The sequence below is a fragment of the Macaca mulatta genome, chromosome 6 (genome assembly GCF_049350105.2).
Source record: "Macaca mulatta isolate MMU2019108-1 chromosome 6, T2T-MMU8v2.0, whole genome shotgun sequence".
In the NCBI taxonomy this organism is placed as follows: Eukaryota; Metazoa; Chordata; class Mammalia; order Primates; family Cercopithecidae; genus Macaca; species Macaca mulatta.
Window position 1 is genome coordinate 181,430,306 of NC_133411.1, and position 22,241 is coordinate 181,452,546.

Below are 22,241 nucleotides of genomic sequence, written 5' to 3' on the forward strand. Positions count from 1 at the left end.
GAGTGGACCAGTTGTAAGCAGGCTCTGGAGGCTATGGCCCCAGTAGCCCTAGTGGCTTAGCAGGAAGACCACAGGCTGCACCAGCCACTCACTTCCAGACCCCACACCAGGAGCCCCTGAAAGGGGGCAGGATGTGCCTCTGGACTCCCAGACACCCATCCCCTAAGATAGTCCTCCAGAGGCCCGTCCATCCCCACAGCCTTTCCTTCTTCCTCAGGGCCTTTGCCCTCCAGAGGGACTTTTTCGTGAGAACACAGCTGCCTTACCCCACCCAGTTCCCCTTCCACAACGGGAAAGCGGGACTCAGAGTGCAGGGAGGGATGGAGAAGCCGGAGCTTGAAGGCTGTTGGCATGAACTGGGCTGGGGGTGGGGGGCATTCCTGTAAAGGAGGACTCGAGGCCTCCAGGGGCTGGGGCAGGAGGCAGTCAGGCTGCTCGAGATTCTGGCCACTTGGCGCAGTCATGTTTCAGAGCCTCGGCTTCCTCACCTGTAACTTGGGGACAGTTGTTCCTTGAGTCACGCCAGGAGGGGAGAATGAAGCGGAATACAGAAAGGGCCTGCCGCTGTTCCTGGCACAAGGGGGTTGCGTGCTGGGTCCCCCCGAGGACCTATTTACTGTTAGTATGAGCCATGATAGCAGTCATGTAGCAATGCCTCCTGCGGCACGAGACCAGAATGGCGGACACGGTGGAGGAAGGCAGCCCCGGTTGTACTCAGCCGCACCGGGCTGTTTTCCTTCTGCTTGTGGCTGCGGCTGGGGGTGGAGGGGGCGGGTGGGGGCTGAGCTCAGCTCTTAGCTGGAGATGTCTCAGCATCTGATGTGACACTGCTGTTGTTTTTGGCTTCACATCCAAGACTCTTTCGCGGCTAATTACTCACTGTCTTGGGAGACTGGCCCAGGAGCCTGAGAAAGGAGAGAGGAGAGAGAGCGCCGGTTTCTGTTTTGCAACTGGTTAAGGAGGCAGCAGTGCTGGGACCCATGGACCTGGCTGGAAGGAATAAAGTCTTTTGCATGCTCTCAGCTTTACTGAGATATAATCTATGTACAATAAAATTCACAGTTTGGATAAACCTACTAAAAACCTACAAACCCATAAAACCAAAAAACCACCATCCCCATCAAGATTTAGGATCTCTCCAATAACATTTCCTCTTGACCCATCTGTCAGTACCCACTCTGCCTAACCAATTACTAATCTGCCTTCTGTCACTATGTGTTGGTTTCACCTTTTCTAAAATTTCATATAAATGAAATCACCTAGGATGGACTCTTTTGCATCAGACTACTTTCAGGCGACGAAATGTTTCTGAGATTCACCTACATTGTTGAGTGAATCGCAGGTCCATTCCTTTTTTTTTTCTTTTGAGATGGAGACTTGCTTTGTCGCCCAGTCTGGAGTGCTTTGGCACGATCTCGCCTCACTGCAATCTCTGCCTCCCAGGTTCAAGCAATTCTCCTGCCTCAGCCTCCCGAATAGCTGGGATTATAGGAACCCACCACCATGTCTGGCTAATTTTTGTATTTTTAGTAGCTGGGACGACAGGGGTGTGCCACCACACGCAGTTAATTTTTGTATTCTTAGTAAAGACAGGGTTTCACCATATTGGCCAGGCTGGTCTCAAACTCCCTACCTCAGGTGATCCACCCCCTGGGCCTCCCAAAGTGCTGAGATTACAGGCGTGAGCCATCGTGCCCGGCTGAGTCCATTCCTTTTTAGTGCCAAGTTGTATTGCATTTATGTGGACATGACACAATTAATTTATCCATTCATTTACTAATAACCATTTTAGGTTGTTTCCAGTCTTTGGGTGAACATATGCTCTCATTTCTCTTGAGTAAATACCAGGAGAGTAAATATCAGTGGAGTTATTGGCGCATATTATAAATGTAGGTTTAGTTTTATAAGGAACTTCCAGACCTTTTCCCAAAGAGGTTGTACCATTTTACATTCCCATCAGCAATGTCTAAGAGTTATAGTTACTCCATTTCCTTGCCACCACTTGATATTGGAAATCTTTTAAATCTTAGCCATGTGGTTAGTAGGGGGTGGGATCTTACTGTGGTTTCAATTTGCATTTCTCTGGTGATTGATGATGTTATGTATCTTTTCACAGGCTTGCATCTCTTAGGGGATTTTGAAAATGAAATGTGGGGAGTCTTGAACCAAGGCCTTGACACTCCCATGAGAAGACCTTAGAAATTTGGCAGGGGATTAGAGGATCATGTGCCGTTATCCCTACCTCTCCTAACCTAACTTTTAAAACTGGAATGGTTTATCACATGAGTAATACACACAAATGCATTCATCTTGCAAGAATAGAAAAAATGCCTACTGTCAGACTGGAGACTCCCATGACTGCACAGGGAGATCCCTTCATGACCCCCTATTTCTTCTCAAACGTCCTTCTTTATTTTTATTTTTTTGAGACAGGGTCTTGCTCTACAGCCCAAGATGGAGTGCAGTGGTGTGATCACAGCTCACTGCAACTTCCAGCTCCCAGGCTCAAGCGATCCTTCCACCTCAGCCTCCCAAGTAGTTGGGACCACAAACGCATGCCACCATGTCCAACTAATTTTTGTATTTTGTGTGTGTGTGTGTGTGTGTATGTGTGTGTGTGTGGAGACAGGGTTTTGCCATGTTGCCCAGGCTAGTCTTGAACTCCTGAGCTCAAGCAATCTGCCTGCCTCAGCCTCCCAAAGTGCTGGGGTTACAGGCGTGAGCTACCATGCCTGGCCCCTTCTTTATATTTGCAGACACTTCCCCCCCACCACAAATATCCGGTATGTGTTTTTATGGGTATGTTCTTACATGTATGATAAAATGCTGTACAAATGATTCTTCAGCTTGCTTTTCTCAACCATCAAACTCTCTTAGAGGTCTTGTCATGTCAGTACATGTTGATCTGCCTTGTTCTTTGTGTTGGTTAGAACTCCATTGTAAGGATGAATCATAGTTTATGAATCAATTTTCCTACTGCTGTATACTCAGGTTTGCTTGTGGTGTTTTGTTGTTGCAATGGTGCAGCAAACATCCTTGTCCTTGCTTCCTTTGCTGATATGTGTGTGTTTCTCAAGGCAGATTCCAAGGAGTGGAACCATCAAGTTTTTATATCAGTCATCTATTGCCACAACAATGCTGTGCAACAAACAACTCAAGATTTAGTGGCTTAAAACAACAATCATTTATTCTCATCAGTCAACTGTTGGTTGGGTAGTTCTGCTGATCTGACCTCAGCTTAACTGATCATAGCTGAGTGTTACTTATGTATTCAGGGCTGGCTGGTGCGTCAGCTGGAGGCTGGCTGGTCTTGGAGGGCCTTAGCTGGGAAACTCATCTCTGCTTTATGTGACCTCTCTTCCTCAGTCAGACTGGCTTGGGTTCATTCTCATGGTGGAGATAGGGGCCTGAGAGAGAGTGGAATTACTGAGGGCTTCTTGAAGTCTGGGCTTAGGACTGGCTCACCACCACTCATGTTCCATTCTATCAGCCAGAGCAGGTCAGGAGACCACACAGATTCAACAGATGGGAAAATAAAATCCACTACAGTCTGTCTCCTGGGCTCAAGTGATCCTCCCACACCAGCCTCCCGAGTGGCTGGGACTACAGGTGCTCATCACCACACTTGGCTAATTTTTAAATTTTTTGTAGAGTAGAGGTCTCACTATATTGCTCAGGCTGGAAAACTTGCTTCTTGATAGGAAGAATGGCAAGTCACATTGCAAAGGGTATGGACACAGGGAGGGGAGGAATGGGGCCATTTTTTGCAGTCTACCATGGTTTTGAATATGTACATTTTCCATTTTATTGGATGCTGCCAAATTGCTCTCCTAAACGGTTGGTTCAGTCTATACCCCACGGGCAGTGGGCGGGAAGGACCGTTTCCCTATAATGTGTCATGCATAGAGTCTGTGCACTTTGCCAGCATGTGAGCCAGATCTGTGATTCTCCAATATAGTGCAAGAGTTTACAAGGCTACAAGAGACGTGAACTGCACCGTCCAAGAGCCTTCGTTTTACTCATCTTTATGGAGGCAAAAATCCATTTCAAAAAATTAAAACAAACATGGAGATAATGCATGACCATGCAAAATTCATGTGACGTTTAAAGATAAACCATAAAATTTCAAAGAAACATCTTGCTAGCAAGGCCAGCTACTTCAGACTTGACACTATACACTCAGAACTTCTACATTTGTTCATTTGTGTGCCCAGTTAATACTCAGAGATTGCCTCCGGCATACCATGCATGGTTCCTCGTATGGGGTCATAGCAGTAGATGTGAGAGTCAAGGCCTCCGTCATATTGGAGCTAAACATATAGGGGGAGGAAAGAGATTCTAAACATTAACAATTTCAGAAAGTAATAAATGCCATGAAGAAAATAAAACAGGGTGATACGATAGAGAGCCACCAGGGCTGGCGGCTGTGGGTCAGGGAAGGTGATTTGAGTAGGTGACATTTAAGCTGAGCCCTAAGTGACAAGAAGGAGACAGCAGACTTGAAGAACTGAGTTTGGAAGTGTGTACCAGGCTGGGGAAACACAGTGCAAAGGCCCTGGGGTAGGAACAAGCTTGGTGTTGCCTAACAACAGTGGGGAGGCCAGCGAGGCGGAAGCCCGGGGAACCCAGAAGAGAAAGGCGGGAGAAGAAGACATAGAGGGTGGCAGAGGCCAGATGGCTATTGAGCACGCACTTGTGCCAAGCACTGTGTTAGCTACCTTCACCCTCTTCTGCCCTTGGGGTAGAGAATAAGTCAGCAGACCCTCTGCAGGTCTGCTGTGAGCTGGTTAAAGTGGATTTACATCACAGGCAGCAAGCACCAGGGGATGGCTGGCAGTGCTCACACTGACAAGATGGTGGTGATCTCCTGCCAGCATTGACAGGGGAGAGGGTGGACTTCAGGTCATGGTTTGCTCCATGGAACTGGAAAGAAAAGGGATAGGTTCAAAAGCAAGCAAGCGGGTTCCAGGAACAGCATCAAAGGCCACTGGGAAGGGGCTGGCTGTGGAGACCCAATGTCAGGTGAACCTGGGAGTGAGGCCAACTCACCCGGACTCCACCAGCCAAGCACACATGCCCACACTTGACCACTTGGGGAACGGAAAGGAGAGCCCTGGCCAGCATAGGCCACTCCCAGCAGTGGCACATCCCAGGCAAGCCCACACTCCCAGCTGCTGTCCAGGAGAGATCTGCCTTCTGAGACTCTGCTACCTCAGTCCAGTGGCTCTGGGACCCAGGGCAAGCTGCCTCAACTCCCAGCTTTGGTTTTCTTAGTATTCTCAGCCTCAGTGAGAAGACTGTCTCCAACCACAAAGGTATCCTACTGCAACTCCCCTAGAGGTCTCTGTTCAAGTTTTGCCTCGGGTCAGTCAGTAAGCCCTTCTTTCTGTTCAGCCATGGTCTCTCTTGTGGGATCAGAAGCCCTGGGCTTGCATGCTGCCTTGGTTTCTCATTAGCTGTGACTGCCTTTCATGGGCCTCAGTATCCCATCTATCAACTAAGGAAACTTCCGACTCCTAGATCCCATCATATAGGAGACCAGCTACCCTCCCAAGGAGATTCCGGAGGAGTGGGGACAGATATGAGCTGATGACATCCTCCTCCCCTGTCCCTCCCATCATGCACAAGGTGGAGTGGGGGGAACAGAGCCAGCAGATGAACATCCTAGAAGCTTATAAGCCAAGTAAACAAGCAAAGAAAACGCCGCAAGCTTTGCATACCCAGCCCAGAACCACTCCAAAGGGCTCCTTTGAGGTTTGTACTGGGACTGCTGCTGCCAGGTAGGTCTTGCTCCGGCAAGACACTGCCTGGGAGGCCCCTCACCATTCCTGAGAGATAAAATCCTTTCCTAATCGATTGCCTGAGTAAATGCACGCTAAGCAGCCTGGGTGGGTGAACCGACACGAGCAGCGCTCACATAGGCACACACGGTCTTAGGCAAACACTCGACTTGTTTGTTCAGGCTCAGACGCTGGCTGGGTACCTGCCATGCGCCGGGGGCTTTCCCCTGCATTGTTTCATTTGATCCGCTCTGTGAAAGCTGGGGAGCAGCTTGGCAGCAGGATATACTCTTGGTTTGTTTGTAAATTCCAGCCAGTGACCAGGCAGCAACATATGCGTTTCCTCATTCAAGTCTTCCAACAGCTCTTGGAGGTGAGGATTCCGTTTCCACCGTACAGATGAGGACGTGATGTGCTGTGCTGAGCACAATATGTGCATCCTTTCATTTGCTCCCCCTCAACGGCCCTGTGAAGTGGGTGCTCTATTTACCCCTGTTGTACCAATAAGGGAATGAGGACTCAGAGTGACAATGACTTAGCCGGGGCCACCCAGCTAGCAGAAGCAAAACCAGGATTTGAACCCAGCTCTATGGACATCAGACTTGGTGGCCGACTCCCCAACTGGGGCTGGGTTTGGGGAAGGAGCTGGCAAGAGCAAACTGGGAGAAATAAAGAGTACGGAGCCCACGGAAGACACAGCATTTCTCTTAAGGCCTCTCTCTCTGCAGAGGAATAGAGGCATGTCGCTTGTGGCCCAGGGGCTTTGCAGGAAGTGAAATCCAGGGATGAGGCAGACAGCCAGTCTGAGCCCAGTGGGCCCTGCTACACTGATGGCAGCTGGTGGCTTTTCCCAGGCAGCGCCTGGCTCCAGGAGGGCTTTAGGAGGACTCAGTGCACCAGCTGTAGGCAACTTCCCGGGGAACAAGGACAGCTCTGCCTGGATTGCCACTGTCATGCCCCCTGGATAACAGGAGAGCGTGGTGGTTCTATCTTTGGCCCGGAAGAGGAGGGAATTGGATCTGAATCCCAGCTCTGCCACACCTGAGACAGAGACCTGTTTTCCTGTTTTCCCATCTGTAAAACGGGGCAATCACCAACCCCTCTAAGGTTGGCAGGAAGATTGAATGAGGACTGAATGAGGATGCTGGGGACTGTCACAGGCTCTGTCTGGCCTGGAAGACTTGCTCTCTCTGGGACCGCCTTGTCTCCTGTGGTCTGCCAGGGAACATTCCAGAAATGGGGTGGGAAAACCCAGATTGCTGGCAAAGAAGGCCTGCCCCTCGCAGAGAAGGCCGTTCTCTCCTGCTGAGGGCTTGCGGAGAAGTACGAGTTTATGAGGGCTGCTGTAGCAACGTGTGACACGCTGGGGACCCTAAACTGCACAAGCGCATTGTCTCACTGCTCTGGAGGCCAGAAGCCTGGGATCAGGTGCTGCCAGGGTCGGTTCCTTCTGAGGCTGTGAGGCAGGACCTGTTCCATGCCTCTCCCCGAGCTTCTGGCGGTTTGCTGGCACTTGGCGTTCCTTGGCTTATGGACATGTCACCTGATCTTGGCCTTTATCTTCACATCTCCCTGTATCTGTCTCTCTGTGTCTGCGTTTTGTGTTTTTATAAGGACACCAGTCATATTGGAGTATAGCCCACCCTAAAGACCTCATTTTAACTTGATGGCATCTGTGAAGAACCTATCTCCAAATAAGGTCCCATTTGGGGATGCTGGGGGTTAGGACTCCAATGTGTAAACTTGGGGATGATACAGCTCAGTTCCTGACAGCAGGGGAGGGAAGGAAATGGCCCCTTCCATCTGCTGTCCTTGGGAAGCTGCAGCAAGGCTGGGCTCCCGTGTGTGGCACCGTCCCCCAGAGATACCCTCTCCCCAGGAAGGGGAAGGTGAGGCACTCCGACAGCTTGGAGGAGCTGCCCCACGGCACCAGTGCAGGGAGGTGGGGCCAGCAGAGCTGGGCTGGGACACTCCACCTCTCTGTAGACATCGCCACTTGGCTTAGCAGCTTTGGAAGTTTGTTAAAAGGGGTAGGCAGGCCTGGGTTTTCTGAAACACCTTTCCAAGAAAAAGGCCACCAAATTCTCCTCAAGGTCACCTCTCTCCACCTGGAACACCTCTAGGGAAAGGCCTAGACCTCATTTACACGTGAATCGACACCAACTGGCATAGGGCCTGGCTGGTGAGTGTGAGGAGCTCTGGCTTCAAGTGCCTGTCCTAACTCTTCGTTGCTGTGTGACCTTGGGCAAGCTGCTTGGGCTCTCTGAGCTTCAGTTTCACAACTAATAAAGTGGAGGCAGGAATTGTACCTACTTTCCAATGTTATTATAAAGATTAGCTCAGAGAGTGTGTGAGAAAGCCTCAGCGGAGGGCTGGGCACACAGTAACCACTCGAAAAATATTGACTCTTCTTATAACCGATTATTGCACTGGATGGATGGATGGATGGATGGACGGAATGGTTCTTAAGTTGATTGGTTTCCTGGACATTCTCTCCGTTGAGAACTCATGAAACCTGCTTCTGGCATCAGATCCAAATACCAGCCCCATCACCTATTAGATGTTGTCTTGAGCAGTTACTACCTCCTGACCCTCAGCTACCCATCTATAAAATGGGGAGAAGAAGAGGCCACCCACAGAGAGCTGATGTGAGAATAAAATAACACGATGATGTCTGGAATGAGCTTAACCCAGTGCCTGGCACGTGGGTGCTCTTGGAAAACGCCTGCTCTATCTTGGTGGCTGAACAGGCATTCAGACGAAAGCCGCTTTCATCGACAGGCGGGTGCAGAAGGCCACGCCTCCTCCTGCAATAGTGTTTCCATGGCAGGCCCAGGCGCATTCTATTTTCAGATGGCACTCAGTGACATCTTAACAATGCTGGAGCTAGATAGGACCTGCCGAAACAACCGTTTCCAACCAACATCAGAGCCTTGATGGCCAGGGAGGGAGGTGTCCCTGGTTCTGGTGCAGTCCTGAGCTGGGTTCTAGCAGAACAACAGAGTTCGGGTACTGTGGTCTCTGCAGATGACCTCCTGGACCTCGACTCTCCCTGTGTGGCTCTGGACTCACTTTCCACTCAGTTCCCTGACCTGAGCCCATGGAAGCAGACCTCCATGGCCTCTGTAGCAGCTCCATTGCATGGTGACTTCTAGCTGGGTCCAGATGACAAGAGTGTGGCAGGGGCCCGGGCACTGTTGCTGCAGTTGCGTCCCTATAGGGCCACCACAGGCTGGCTTCCGCCCAGGCAACACTGCCTGCAGCCCGGGACGTGACCAGCTTCCCTACTGCCCAGCTCTGGCTTGTACTATGCCATGCTGACTTCCCTACACTCTGCCCACCCCTTTGAAAATAACTGTTCAGATGACCAGATCGAGTATACCTTAGGTTATCTTCCAAATCCTATCTGATGCATTACCTTCATTCACCGCTTCCTTCCTCCCCTCTTCTCCTCCCCTCCTTCCCTGCCACTTCCCCTCCCTTCCACCTTCTTTCCTCTTTCCTTCTGCCATAGATATTGATGGAGCATCTACCCTGTGCCAGTATCTGTTCCAGGTGGCACAACAGTGAACGGACACGGTCCCTGCTGCCCCTGTGGAGTTGACATTCTAGTGGGGAGACAGGCGAAACCTGCAAATAAAGAAACCATTTCAGAGAGTGATGTGTGCTAAGAAGAAATCAAGGAGAGGGGTGGGCAGAGAGGGATTTGGGGCAGGAGAGGTGCTGGAGCGGGTGGCTGGGGAAGGTCTCTTTGAGAAGATGTAAGCTGGACCAGGAGCAGTCTCCAGCCATGGGAGGCTCTGGAGGGAGGGCACTCTAGGCGGGGGAACAGCAAGTGCAAAGGGGTTGAGGCAGGCTTGAGCTCAGTGAGTCTGAGAACAGAATAAAGGCCAGTGTGCCCTTCACAAAGAGCCACGCTCCTTCCTCCGCTGGGTCTTTGCCTGAGCCATTCCCTGGTGTCCCTTCCTCCAGGCCAGGTGAATGCTGACTAATCCTCCATCCCCAGCTCCAACGTCCACCCCTTCAGAAGAGGGGGGCTCTCTCTCCTCTTGTCAACAGCCTCATGGTCCTCTGCCACTAAGTCCTGGACTATACTGTCTGCACTGTCACGTCACAAGCCGTGGATGCCCGTCTCCCATAACAGGACAGGGCGGGAGCTCCTTCCAGTCCAGCCTAGACCCAGTCACCTTTGTGTCTTGAGTCCAACAAGATGCTCAGGGTGGATGCACAGCAAACATTTATTGGGTGAAATAAATGTACTGATGGAAAATGTCCAGGGAGTTCAAAGGACAGGACGGTCACAAGGAGCAGAAGCAGTAAGGGAAGCCTTCCTGGAGAAGCGGGGGTTGACCTGGGCCTTGAAGGAAGGATATGGAAGGGACCAGTGAGGCAGTTCCCAGCAGGGAGGGAGTTCCCAGCAGCAGGGATGGCATGTGCAAAGGCCCAGAGGATGGATCAGGGGCCAGTTAATGGCTCTATCAGACCCCAGGAGAAGCTCGGGAGATAAGTTAGAAGAAGAAGGTAAGCTCCTTCTAAGCCTCAGTTTCCCCATTTGGAAATTGGGATAATAATCTTGCGTGTGTTAAATGAGATTGTACACATGAGGCACTTGGTGTGTTATAGGCCTGGCCCATGGGAGGTTATCAGCAAATAACATGGGGTGAGCCGGTGTCACCCCAGCAAGTGCAGGACCCCAGGTCCTGGGGCACTACATGTGCCCGAGTGAGACTCTTGCTTCTCGGGAACTCAGACTGCCGGGCTTCCTGGATCTGACTGAGCTCAAAACCAGCAGGCTTCTGATCCGCCTGCCCGAATCCAGCCCCCATCCACACTCCCAGAAATTCCCAGCTTCCAAGCCCCAGCCTGTGTGGGAAATGCTGATGTCAACAAGGCTTCCCCACAAACACGTAGCAGGAGAGAGGTTCTCCCAGGTCTGCTAGACTTGATTCCACAGTGGATGTGAACTCCCACAGCTGAGTGTTGGAAGCATCCAGGGACCCCGCGGGTGGCTTACCCTCCGGCACTGTACAGCACTTAGAACCCACCAGACTTGCAGGGGCCATAAAAGTGTTCTGATTTACTGTAAAATCGCAAGAGAAAATGCATATAATGTACTCTGGATATATTCATCTCTATACCAATGTATTCATAATTTTCAACAATTTTTTCTGGAGTAAGGGGCCATGGAAATAAATGCCCACAGAAGTCATAACAGAGCCCTGCCCATTGGAAGATGTGGGCAAACCAAGGGGGGACATGGAAACTGAGGCTCAGACCTGGATAGCCCAAGGTCACACAGTGTCTTAGTGCTGGAGTTGGGATTTGAACCCAGGGCAACCTGGCTCCTAAAATCTTTGATGGTTGTTTTTCTTCAGAGGTCCTATCAAACCTACATGTTCCAGTCTTATTTGAGGCCTCGGATTTCTGACTCCAGTGATCAGGAGGCGGTAGACAGCTTCCTCGCCACCCACACATGCACACAGAAGGTTGCCCCCTCATACCACAGGTATCCTAATGGGGAGAGCTGGGAAGAATCCTTCTGGAGCATCTGGTCTACCCGGCTCACTGCACAGCTGGGACTCCAAGGCTCCACGTGGGGAGGTGCTCTCGTGGTGCTGGGGTGGGGTGGGATCGAGACTACCTGTCACCCAGCGCTGCCTTCCACCCACCACCGCATTTACATCGAGTCTGAGTTAGACAAGAATCTGATGTTGTCCAGATGGAAAAGTCCCCCTGATTTTGGCTGAAAAGCTCCTTGCTGAGGGAACTATTCGAGGCAGGTGTACTACAGCCCAGACCCTGCTGGAAACACTCACCCGGGGTTGGGGTTGGAGATCTGCTTTCTCTCCTGCCCCCGCCCCGCCCTGCCCCGTCCCACCTGGCTCGTCAGAACAGCAGGAGCCGGCCAAGAGGCCAAGCCCTGTCCGTCCTGTTCCCCTGAGGGAAGGTGGTGGGTTAACTGTGTTCATTTAAGGGCAGGCTGTCATCCTGGGCAGTGACTGGGGAGGCTTCTCAGCGGCACCCTGGCCTGAAGACATCCCCCTCTTGAGTGCCTAAAATCCCACCATCTGGGCTCGATTCAAAGCAGAAAGGTTGTTTACTGGGCATTTCCTTTAAAGGCAAAGAAGTGAATGACTTTGTTAAGATCATCTTTCCCTGAGGCCACGGGTCTGGGCAGCATGGGGACTCTGAGATTCTGGCTAGAAGTCTGGAGAGGGGGAGGGGATGTCATCACTGCTTTAGCCCTATATGGCCTTTTAGAGTCAACAACTTTGACCTGTCGTGTCCAGGGAGGCAGGAGAGCTTTATAGTTAGGAGTACAGGCCGACCTAGTCACAGTCCTCACTGTGTAGCTCTGAGCCCCTCCCACCTGTCAAATGGAGATGAAAATTTTCTAGGAATATTTTGAAAACATTAAGCCAATACATTTTCTTCTCTCTTCCCCGTTAAAGAGAGGAAAGAAGGAGGGAAAGATGGAAGGAAGAAGGGAGGGATGGAAGGAAGGAGGGAAGGAAGGGCAAAGGGAGGGAGGGAAGAATGGAAGGAAGAAGGGAGGGATGGAAGGAAGGAGGGAAAGGAGGGGGAAAGGAAGGAGGAAGGGAGGGAGGGAAGGCGGGAAAGGAGGGAAGGAAGGATGAAGGGAGGGAGGGAAGAATGGAAGGAAGAAGGGAGGGATGAAAGGAAGGAGGGAAAGGGGCGGGGAAGGAAGGAGGAAGGGAGGGAGGGAAGGATGAAAGGAAGGAGGGAGGGATGAAAAAAGGAAGGAGGGAGGGATGGAAAAAAGGAAGGAGGGAGGGTGGAAGGAAGGGAGAGAAGGAAGAAAAGATCCAGGAAGGAGGGAGAGAAAGAAGGAGGGAAAGAGGGAAGGAAGGAGGGAAAGAGGGAAGGAAGGAGGGAAGGAGGGAAGGAAGGAGGGAAGGAGGGAAGGAAGGAGGGAGGGAGGGAAGGAGGGAAGAGGAAAGGAAGGAGGGAAGGAGGGAAGGAGGGAAGGAAGGAGGGAAGGAAGGAGGGAAGGAAGGAGGGAGGGAAGGAGGGAAGGAAGGAGGGAGGGAAGGAGGGAAGGAAGGAGGGAAGGAGGGAAGGAAGGAGGGAGGGAGGGAAGGAAGGAGGGAGGGAAGGAGGGAAGGAAGGAGGGAGGGAAGGAAGGAGGGAAGGAGGGAGGGAGGGAGGGAAGGAAGGAGGGAGGGAAGGAGGGAAGGAAGGAGGGAGGGAGGAAAGGAAGGAGGGAGGGAAGGAGGGAAGGAAGGAGGGAAGGAGGGAAAGGGAAGGGAAGGGAGGGAGAGAAAGGGAAGGGAAGGGGGAAGGAAGGAGGGAGGGAGGGAAAGGGAAGGGAAGGGAGGGAGGGAAAGGGAAGGGAAGGGAGGGAGGGAAAGGGAAGGGAAGGGAGGGAGGGAAAGGGAAGGGAAGGAGGGAGGGAAGGAAGGAAGAGGGAAGGAAGGAGGGAAGGAAGGAGGGAGGGAGGGAAAGGGAAGGGAAGGGGGGAAGGAAGGAGGGAAGGAAGGAGGGAGGGAGGGAAAGGGAAGGGAAGGGGGGAAGGAAGGAGGGAAGGAGGGAGGGAAGGAGGGAGGGGAAGGGAAGGGAAGGTTGGGAGGGAAAGGGAAGGGAAGGGGGGAAGGAAGGAGGGAAGGAGGGAAGGGAAGGGAAGGGGGAGGAAAAAGATCCCCGAATACGGAGTTGGAGGAAGGAGGATTTACGAGAATGACCCAATTTAACAAGAAGCAGAGGGAGAAGCCCCCCGTTCCAAGCTAGCTGGACATTTGTGAGTGAGGGACGTTTCCTAAACATTTGGGGTGAGAGATCAGGAGGGGTTCACTCACAGAAACACAGACGCGGTACAGTGTTGGAGTCCCCTCCTGAAAGGGACTTTGAGCCAGCACTGCAGCCCTTCCGCCCTGGCCCTCGTTCTCTCTGGCCTTCTCCCTGCATTTCTTTCTCTCTGTTCCCTGCCCATCTCTTTCCTTCTCCCCTTGCAGAGCCCAGCACCTCTGGGCTGTGTCTCCAGGCACAGTGTGTGCTCCTGCCTGGTGGCAGCCTCTGCACCTGCACCTTCAGTGCCTTGTGAGGTCATCTCGTGAGCCACACCACATCCCTGCCAGGAGGGCACCGCTGCTATCTGCATCCTACAGACGAGGATGCTGGGGCTCAGAAAGGGGAATTCAGTTCTTCCCGGCCTAACTTCTTCTTGCCCAGGGGGCCAGGGTCCTGGGAAGGAAGCCTGGAAAACCCTAGGACTTAAGGGTTTCCATGAGAAGGGGAGCCATCTGTTCCTGCGTGCCTCGCAGCTGAGAGGTAGCTCATTGTGGTGGAAAATAACTATTGTTCAGCCAGGATTTACACTCAAGTTGGAGCTAACAGTCCCCCTGTGGCAGATCTCAGTTCATCTCAATTAAGTGAAATGCGTTGTCTTAATCATAAAGCTAGCGAGGAACAGAGCCAGAATCTTAAGTCACATCTGTGTAACGTCAAAGTTTGTGCTCAACCACAAACGTGTTCAAATTGCAGCTCTTCCTCTTGTAGGCTGTGTGGCCTTGGACAAGTCACTTGACCTCTCTGTTCCTTAGCTTCACCAACTGTTAATAATAGTAACGTTTCTGCCGTTTATGCTTATCTAGAGGATTAAATGAGATAATGTCTAAAGTTGTGTCCCTGTGGGAATTCTGGGGGTTACCACCCAAGTCTCAGCTCCCATGAAGCATTGGTGATGAAAGCTAACATTTGACAGGCACCACTTCACTTTTTCCTCACCACAACCCTAAAAGGTACTGTCTCTCCCCATCTCCAGATGAGAGAACTGAGGCACAGAGAGGCAGAGTCATTTGCCCAGGGGTCACAGAAGCCACACCAGAGGCCTGGGTGTTCTGTGTGCTTAGCCCCATGCGAAGCTGTCTTCCTACATTAAAAACATACATAAATAAAATGTGAATGAATTTAACCCTTTACAAGATGCAGCATTAAAAATAGAGGATCTCAGCCCTTTCCGAGAAACAGAGCCCGGCCATGCAGAGATGCACGTTGTCTGCCAGGCTCCTTGCTAGGACCTGCTGTCTTGGAATTTCCAGCGGGGTGGGAGGGAGCAGGGCTGAGGACAGACGACATACAGAGACCCAGAGGCCCGACAATGGGGCCAGGACAGCGGGCTGGGGAGGGGTGTTGTATGATGCCAGGGCAGGGAGGCATGGATTCAGCCAGGGTGAGGGGCCAGCTATGTGCATGTTTTCGTGGGGGCAGGGGACGTTGAGGGTCACAGAAAACTGAGGTGAGGAAGGTAACAGGTCAGCCCAGTTGGTAGACAAAGAGGGTGGGCACCAGCAAAGCACGGTAACCAGAGAGCTCATGGAGAGTTTGGGGAACAGCTTGGCGGGGACACAGGCTGCTGGGGTAGGGGTGGTGGTGATAGAGGTCGGAATGGAGGCTGGAGAGAGATCCTGAGCCCAGGAATCTCTTTTTAATCAGCACCAGGTGCTTCCCATGGGCGTTGTCCAAAGTTTACGCTTTGGGAATCACAGGCTACACCCAGACAACCTGTCCTGGGGCCGCAACTCCAGGCTTGGGAAGGAAAGATGGTGTAGCTCAGTCAGGAGTCAGGAAGACCTGGGGGCCAGCCCTGCTCTGGCACTGCTGGCGGTGTGCCCTTAGGCGAGTCATTTGCTCTCTGTGCCCCAGGCTTCTTGCAGGTAATATTACACTAATATTGAATTTCCAAGAAGGCTGTGAAGATTAGCTCTGAAAAAGATCTGCAAGTCACTGGCATGGTGCTGATTCATAGCAAGTGCAGGAAGCAGCCTTCCTTTCTTTCTTCTTCAGAAGGTGCTACTGTCCCCTCATGCGAGCAAAATCACAGTGACCATCTGAATTAGTCAGGTTGGTTCTATCGTCAGGGACAGAAGCCAACTCAAATTGGCTTAAAAGAAAACTGAAGAGGCTCCCGTCAAAGGGCCCAGAAGCAAAGGAAGCATGTGGGTGCCGGAATCAACATTCTGTCTGTCTCTGCTTCTCTTTGCCGTCGGCCTTATTTCTCCTCCTGCTGCTGTGCTGCCTCCAGGAGGCCAAGACTGAGGCTCTCAGAAGCCACTGCTCAGCAACCCAGGGTAGGGAGAGCCGCAGTCTCCTGATTTCTGTAGCTTAGTCCCAGGGAAGGCTCTGATTGGTTGTGTTTGGGTCATGTGCCCATTCCTTGGGCCAATCACGCTGGCCGAGGATGCAGTATTTTAAGTGGCCAGGCCTCCGGCCAGGGGAGTGCCATCTAGGATCAAGAGAGTAAGCAGCACTCCCGGGCCAGAAAAAAGCCCAAGCGAAACAACTGAAAATCCAGAACCAGCTCAGATGCTTCTTCCTTTCTGTGCATAACCTACCTTGCCCAGCATCTTCCAAGCTGCATCTGCATTATGTCTCCACATCCTCTTCCCCCAAATGTGAGTTTCTCCAGATGGGACTAGACCCCACATCTCCAAAGCCCTGATGGGGCTGGGTACAGAGCAGGGGCTGACATGTCTTTACAGCCAGCATCCAGTGTCCTCTCCACGGCCTCCATCTGAACCCACCCTCTGGTCTCTGCCAGCCTGTGCCCTGCCTTCTTCTAGGCACTGCTCCCAGGACTGCTGTGTCCTCTGGCTGGTAGGCGGACGCCAGCCCTTCCTTCCGTCTGAGTCCCCGAGGTCGGGCTGGTATCCCAGGTCACATGGTTAATTGGCTTCATGGTTGATCCTTCCTTCCTTTCTTCTATCTTTCCTTTCCTTTCTTCTTTCCTTCCTTCCTTCCTTCCTTCCCTCCTTCCTTCCTCTCCTTCCTCTCCTTCCCCTCCCTCCCGCCCTCCTTTCCTTCCTTCCTTCCTTCCTTCCTTCCTTCCTTCCTTCCTTCCTTCCTTCCTTCCTTCCTCCCTCCCTCCCTCCCTTCCTTCCTCTCCTTCCCCTCCCTCCCTCCCTCCTTTCCTTCCTTTCTTTCTTTTCTTCTCCCTCCCTCCCTTTCACTTGCTTGTTCACTTGGAAGCTCAGTGGTCCCTCACAAAATGAGTGGACTATTTTATGTTCATCTCCAACTCTGGCCATGAAGTTGAGGCAGGGAGGGCTGCTGCTGTTTCTGCGTGGGTTAGGCCGACCCCACTCACAGCCCCTCTTCCTCCTCTGGCCTGAGTATCCTGAAGCCCAGTTGGCTACACCAGAGAAAAAGAGCTGCTGCTTTTCCCCGAGATCGGTTCCCTGTAGATACCACTGGGGCTTTGTCCCCGCTCCCCTCCCCCAGTGGCTGATGCTTCCTTCCAAAGAGACGTTCTTTCTTTTCTTTTTCTCTTTTCTTTTTCTTTCCTTTTTTTGGGCACTGTTTAAAAGCGAGTAATATAAGTCTCAGATCCCCTCACATCATGTTAATGTTAAAGTACGACTAAAAATAAATTGTGGGTTGCCATAGGAACCCTGGCTGTTGCTAGGTTTAGTCTGTGGGGGATTGGGAGCCCTGCTTTTTCTGGCCCTGCTGGAAGGCAGCCTCTGTGGCTGCCAGAGCACCTGGGAGGGGCCCCCAGGGCACCACCCCACCCCCCAAACCCCTTGAAAGGTGGCCTCAGAGTCAGTGCTCCACTGGGAGCACTGAGATCACCCTGGAAGGTGGACTGGGTCTCTGCAAAGCCTCCGAAAAGGAATTTCCAAGAAGGGGGTTGGAGAGGGAGAAAATAAAGGAAGGGAAGTAAAGGGAGAGAAGAAAGGGAGGGAGGGAGGATGGACATAGAGAGGGAAGGAAGGGAGAGGGCACAGGCTTGGCTGGGCCTATCCTCCAGCCACACCCCCTCCAGGTCCCCCGTTGGACAAAGGTGCTGGTCCTCCACAGCCTCCCTGCTGTGCAGATGTCGAAGCAGAGGCAGCGAGAGGGGAGGTAACACGCCCAGTGGCACACAGCTAGAAAGAGGCACAGCAGGGCCCCAGATCACAGGCTTTCTGACCCAGCCTGGGCCACAGGGCCTTTTCTGTCCACCCTTTCCCCCTCAGCCCTCTGTGCAGCTAAGCCTCTGCTTCTCCAGTGGGCCGTGGGTCACTCTGGCTCTGTCCATCCCTGCCCGCGAGTGGACTTCTCAACCTCTGTCCCCTAATCGGGGCCCACTGAGGACGCTGTATGCCAGCCCCTAGCTGTTGCCCATGTGCTGTGGGAAGTGCCTCTGTCCCTTCTCAGTCAGCCCCGTTTGCAGCACAGCATGGGATCAAGAGGGCGGACTTGAGAATCAGGCAGACAGGAGTTCAAATCCATCCTCAGTGCTTGCTGCTGTGTTACTTTGAGCAATCTCCCTGCCTCTCTGAACTTCAGTTTCCTCATCAGCATGGATTCCTCCCTCGAGGGGTTGCTGTGAGAACATGTGAGAAGATGCCTGTGGGCCCTGGGCCCTGGGCCTGGCACGTGTGAAGAGCTGGCTGCCACTGTTATCTGAATGATCGCACAAAGATACCCTGTGTTGGCAGCCACAGCACACGGCACTAGCCCCACAGGGAGTGTCCCCCAGTCATGTGATCCAGGAACGCATTAGGACACTTGAGTGTTGTGCAAGCAATGCCAAAGAGGTGGAGGACTCAGGGGCAGGCCCCAGGCCGTGGCACCCACGTGCATTTCTAGAACTGGCCAGAGAGTGCTGCCCAAGGGAGCCCCTTGCAAAGAAAGCAAATGGCAACCAGAGATGAAAGAAGGCTGGCCATCATGAAGATGCCATTGTTACCAGACTTCCCTCCCTCCCTTGCACAGACACTTCCTGACTGGATCCTCAGTGCTGGACACAGTGCCAGGACTCCAGAAAGTGTGAGGACCACTCTGCTTAGTTGTCCATGACAAGTGGAATAAACACAAGGAAGACATCATTAGAAGGGGATTCCAGACGCCCGCAAGCTCAGAGCACTCATCTCCAGTGACAGCCAAAGGGCAGAGGGAAGCAGGGGCTCTCAGGTGTGGGGCAGGCCTTGTATTTTGTCTGTCATAGGCTGGAGCTCATGGGTTCACAGTCCCACTGACTTTATAGGACCTCGATGGTTCTGTCGTCAGGATGCAGTAGGATCTCCTACCAGCAGGGCGGGGCGTATTGAAAAATGACTGTTGTGATCGAGACCATCCTGGCTAACATGGTGAAACCCTGTCTCCACTAAAAATACAAAAAAATTAGCCGGATGTGGTGGCGGGTGCCTGTAGTCCCAGCTACTCGGGAGGCTGAGGCAGGAGAATGGCGTGAACCCAGGAGGCGGAGCTTGCAGTGAGCCGAGATCACGCCACTGCACTCCTGCCTGGGTGACAGAGCGAGACTCTATCTCAAAAAAAAAAAAAAAGACTGTCGGAGGTGGCTTCTGGAAAATAGGAAGGCCTAAAAGAGGAGGGAGAGGGAGGCACAGTGGGGAGGGAGCCAAGGTGGGCTTGGGTGGAAGTGGCAGCTTTTTGCTCGGCCATGCAGAGTCAGCCTACCCCATGATCCAGCTGCTGATGAAAGAATGGGGTGAGAGTCAGAGACTGAGTGGGACTTAAGGGGCCCAAGAGGAGTGGGAGAGGACTTTGAACTACAAGAGAAAAAGAACACAAAGGGGCCAGGCGCGGTGGCTCACGCCTGTAATCCCTGCACTTTGGGAGGCCAAGGCAGGTGGATCACTTGAGATCAGGACTTTGAGACCAGCCTGACCAACATGGTGAAATCCCATCTCTACTAAAAATACAAAATTAACTGGACCTGGTGGTGTATCCCTGTAGTCCCAGCTACTTGGGAAGCTGAGGCAGGAGAATCACTTGAACCTGGCAGGCGGAGGTTGCAGTGAGCCGAGATCATGACATTGAATACAGCCTGGGCAACAAGAGTGAAACTCCGTCTCAAAAAACAAAAGAACACAAAGGATGAGCAGTTCCCAGCGGGTCAGCCTTCCTCGTTGCCGGGTTACCCTGCCCTTATCTTGGCCCTGAGGGAGCTACAGAAAGGCAGGCTCTGTCCAGATGAGAAGAGTTTTTAAGGGGGAAGTTTGAACAAACATTGTGCTTGGTGCTTTGCAAATAATACCTCATTTTATCCGCATAAATGTGCAACAAGTGATATTGTTATCCCCACTTTATAGATGGGGAATCTGAGGCTCAGAGAGGTTGAGTGACCTGCCTAAGGTCACGCAGCTATCCAAAAAGTCTCTAACACTGTACTCTTTTTATGACATCCATTCTTTGTGTTGCACAAGAAATAACTTGGCAAGGGGTTCAAGGAAAAGGGGGAGCATTTACTGATCACCTACCAGGAAAGCCAGGAGCTTTCCTGATTTAAGGGATGTGTCCTCACTTTACAGATGGGAAAGAGAAGCCTTGAAGAGACAAAGGCAGGGGACAAAGAGGCAGAGCTGTGTCCTTTTCAACTGCACATCCCCAGCACAAAGCCCAGCACCACGTGCACAAGAGAGGATAGTGTATGTTTGTGGAGCCAAACTTGTGGGCCAGGGTGAGTCAGATTCCTGGATCTCCAGAGTGCCACAGCTGCCTTTTCAGTAGTGAGATGCTCATTTTGAGAAGAATTCAAGGCTCCTGCGTGAAGTATGGTAGAGAGAAAAGGACCATCCAGGAGCAGTTTTCCGTCAGTGTCAGTTTTCAGGTTCAACCATCACCAATCCACCCTCCACTTGCATTGACACCTAACACTTACCTTTTTATTATCTCCTTTTAAAAAAAAACTTAATTAAATCCATCCTAATTCTAAACTCTATCTTGAAAGCATGTATACGACAGGCTAGTTATGTGATTTTTTAAATGTGTCTTAAAATTAATGCATGTCTTTTTTTTTTTTTTTTTTTTTTTTGAGATGGAGTGTTACTCTGTCGCCAGGCTGGAGTGCAGTGGCGTGCTCTCGGCTCACTGCAAGCTCCGCCTTCCGGGTTCAAGTGATTCTCCTGCCTTAGCCTCCCAAGTACCTGGGACTACAGGCGCCCACCATCACACCCAGCTAATTTTTGTGTTTTTAGTAGAGACAGGGTTTCACTATGTTGGTTAGGTTGGTCTTGATCTCTTGACCTTGTGATCTGCCCACCTCGGCCTCCCAAAGTTCTGGGATTACAGGCATGAGCCTTTGCGCCCAGCCAATGCATACGTTTTAAATGTTTAAAGAAAAGCTTCTCTTTGCCCCCTAAAATCCTCTCATGGCCCACACCTGGGAAGTGCTGTCCTAGAGGCCACCAAGGGTCCTTCAATCCCTGAAGTCTGGGACTGAGGCATAAATGGAGCTGGAGGGTGGGGTGTCCCAACCTGTGCAGACACAGGCAGGGCCCGGGATCTGAAGGTGGAAAGCTACCCCCAACACACCTGCTTTGGCTCTGCTGGTCCCGGGGTGATGGGGATTTGTTGAGAAAACACACGAGGATAATGGGGAAGCTCACATATGGCGGAGTCCTGCCTGTGGGGATGGGGTTAGCTTTGAGGGACCTCTGGGGGTGGTCAGTGTCCCTTCTTCTGCCCCACTTGGGCAAGCTGAGCTCTCCCTACTCGACTCTGGCTCCCCCTCATTTTATTCCTCCCCTCCCTACTCTCTGCCCTTTTTTCTCATGGCTCCTGCCTCCTTGTGGTTCACTCATAGCTTGTCATGGCCCCTCCTCTCTCTACTCTGGAACTTCACACCTCTGCTCCTGCTGCTTCCAGTTCGAGGTCTCCGCACCTCCAATTCCTCCAGCTCGAGGCCTCCGCATCTCCAATTCCTCCAGCTCGAGGCCTCCGCATCTCCAATTCTGGATCTGCAGGCCTGGATCTGCACCAGCCAGCCCTTTCTTGCTGGAGTCAGTCCCCACTGTGACCTGGTGGAAGGGATGGAGAGGAAGTTATGCCAGCACACAGCTTCTGTGTCTGACATCCCCAGTACAACTTCCCAAAGGAAACAACACTGGGACCCATGGCTACAGTCAGAACTCTGTCTTGCCTCCATGGGCCAAAAGCCCTATCTGGGAGTTGTCAGAAGTTTCTGGCAGACAGGACACGTGAAGGCAGACAGAGACCTTCGCAACCCTGCTGTCCTCCCAGCCAAGGGCCACCCAGCCCAGAGGATATCAGGTACCATAGGAAGTGGCCACCCACAAGCAGGTCACCAAGGGGGAACTCTGTCTGACTGCCCTCTGCCACACCGCCCCCACTCACTTCCATCCTCACCTGCTGCCAAGTGGGGCTGGGGTAAAGTGCCCGACTCTGAGCAGCGCAGTGTTACCAGTGCTCTTGGCACAGCCTGGCTGGCATCCAGATGCCTGCCTGGAGAATAGGAGGCCAGCCCTCCTCTCCCCTGGTGTGGGCAGCAGCCTGCCAGCTGGACCCCTGCTTTCAGAGCTTCCTGTCAGATGCCCCACCCCTAGAGCCCCCAATGATTCTCCCAATCCGCACCTTGTCATTCACCCACCTGCCCCTTCTAGTAACAGACTGGGAGCCCACAGACCCACAGCCGTGTCATAGGGGCATGACAGCCAAAGCCCTCTGGGACCTGGCCTGCCTGGCTCTCTGGCTTCC

General features: G+C 52.4%; 1 protein-coding gene across 8 annotated transcripts in view; it reads left to right on the plus strand.

Annotated features, from left to right (window-relative positions):
* Positions 1 to 22,241, plus strand: part of RPL26L1 (ribosomal protein L26 like 1) — a 493,737-nt gene that overhangs the window by 70,872 nt on the left and 400,624 nt on the right. For 2 of the 8 annotated variants that reach the window (XM_078004004.1, XM_078003982.1), the window contains exon 1: positions 5,638 to 5,641. The exons of 4 other annotated variants lie outside the window; for them this stretch is intronic. The gene's annotated coding sequence lies outside the window, so the exon portion shown is untranslated. Of the gene's footprint in view, positions 1 to 5,637; positions 5,642 to 19,981; positions 19,986 to 22,241 lie in introns of those variants that run through there. 2 more of the 8 variants (XM_078004000.1, XM_078003965.1) reach the window with 1 other exon arrangement.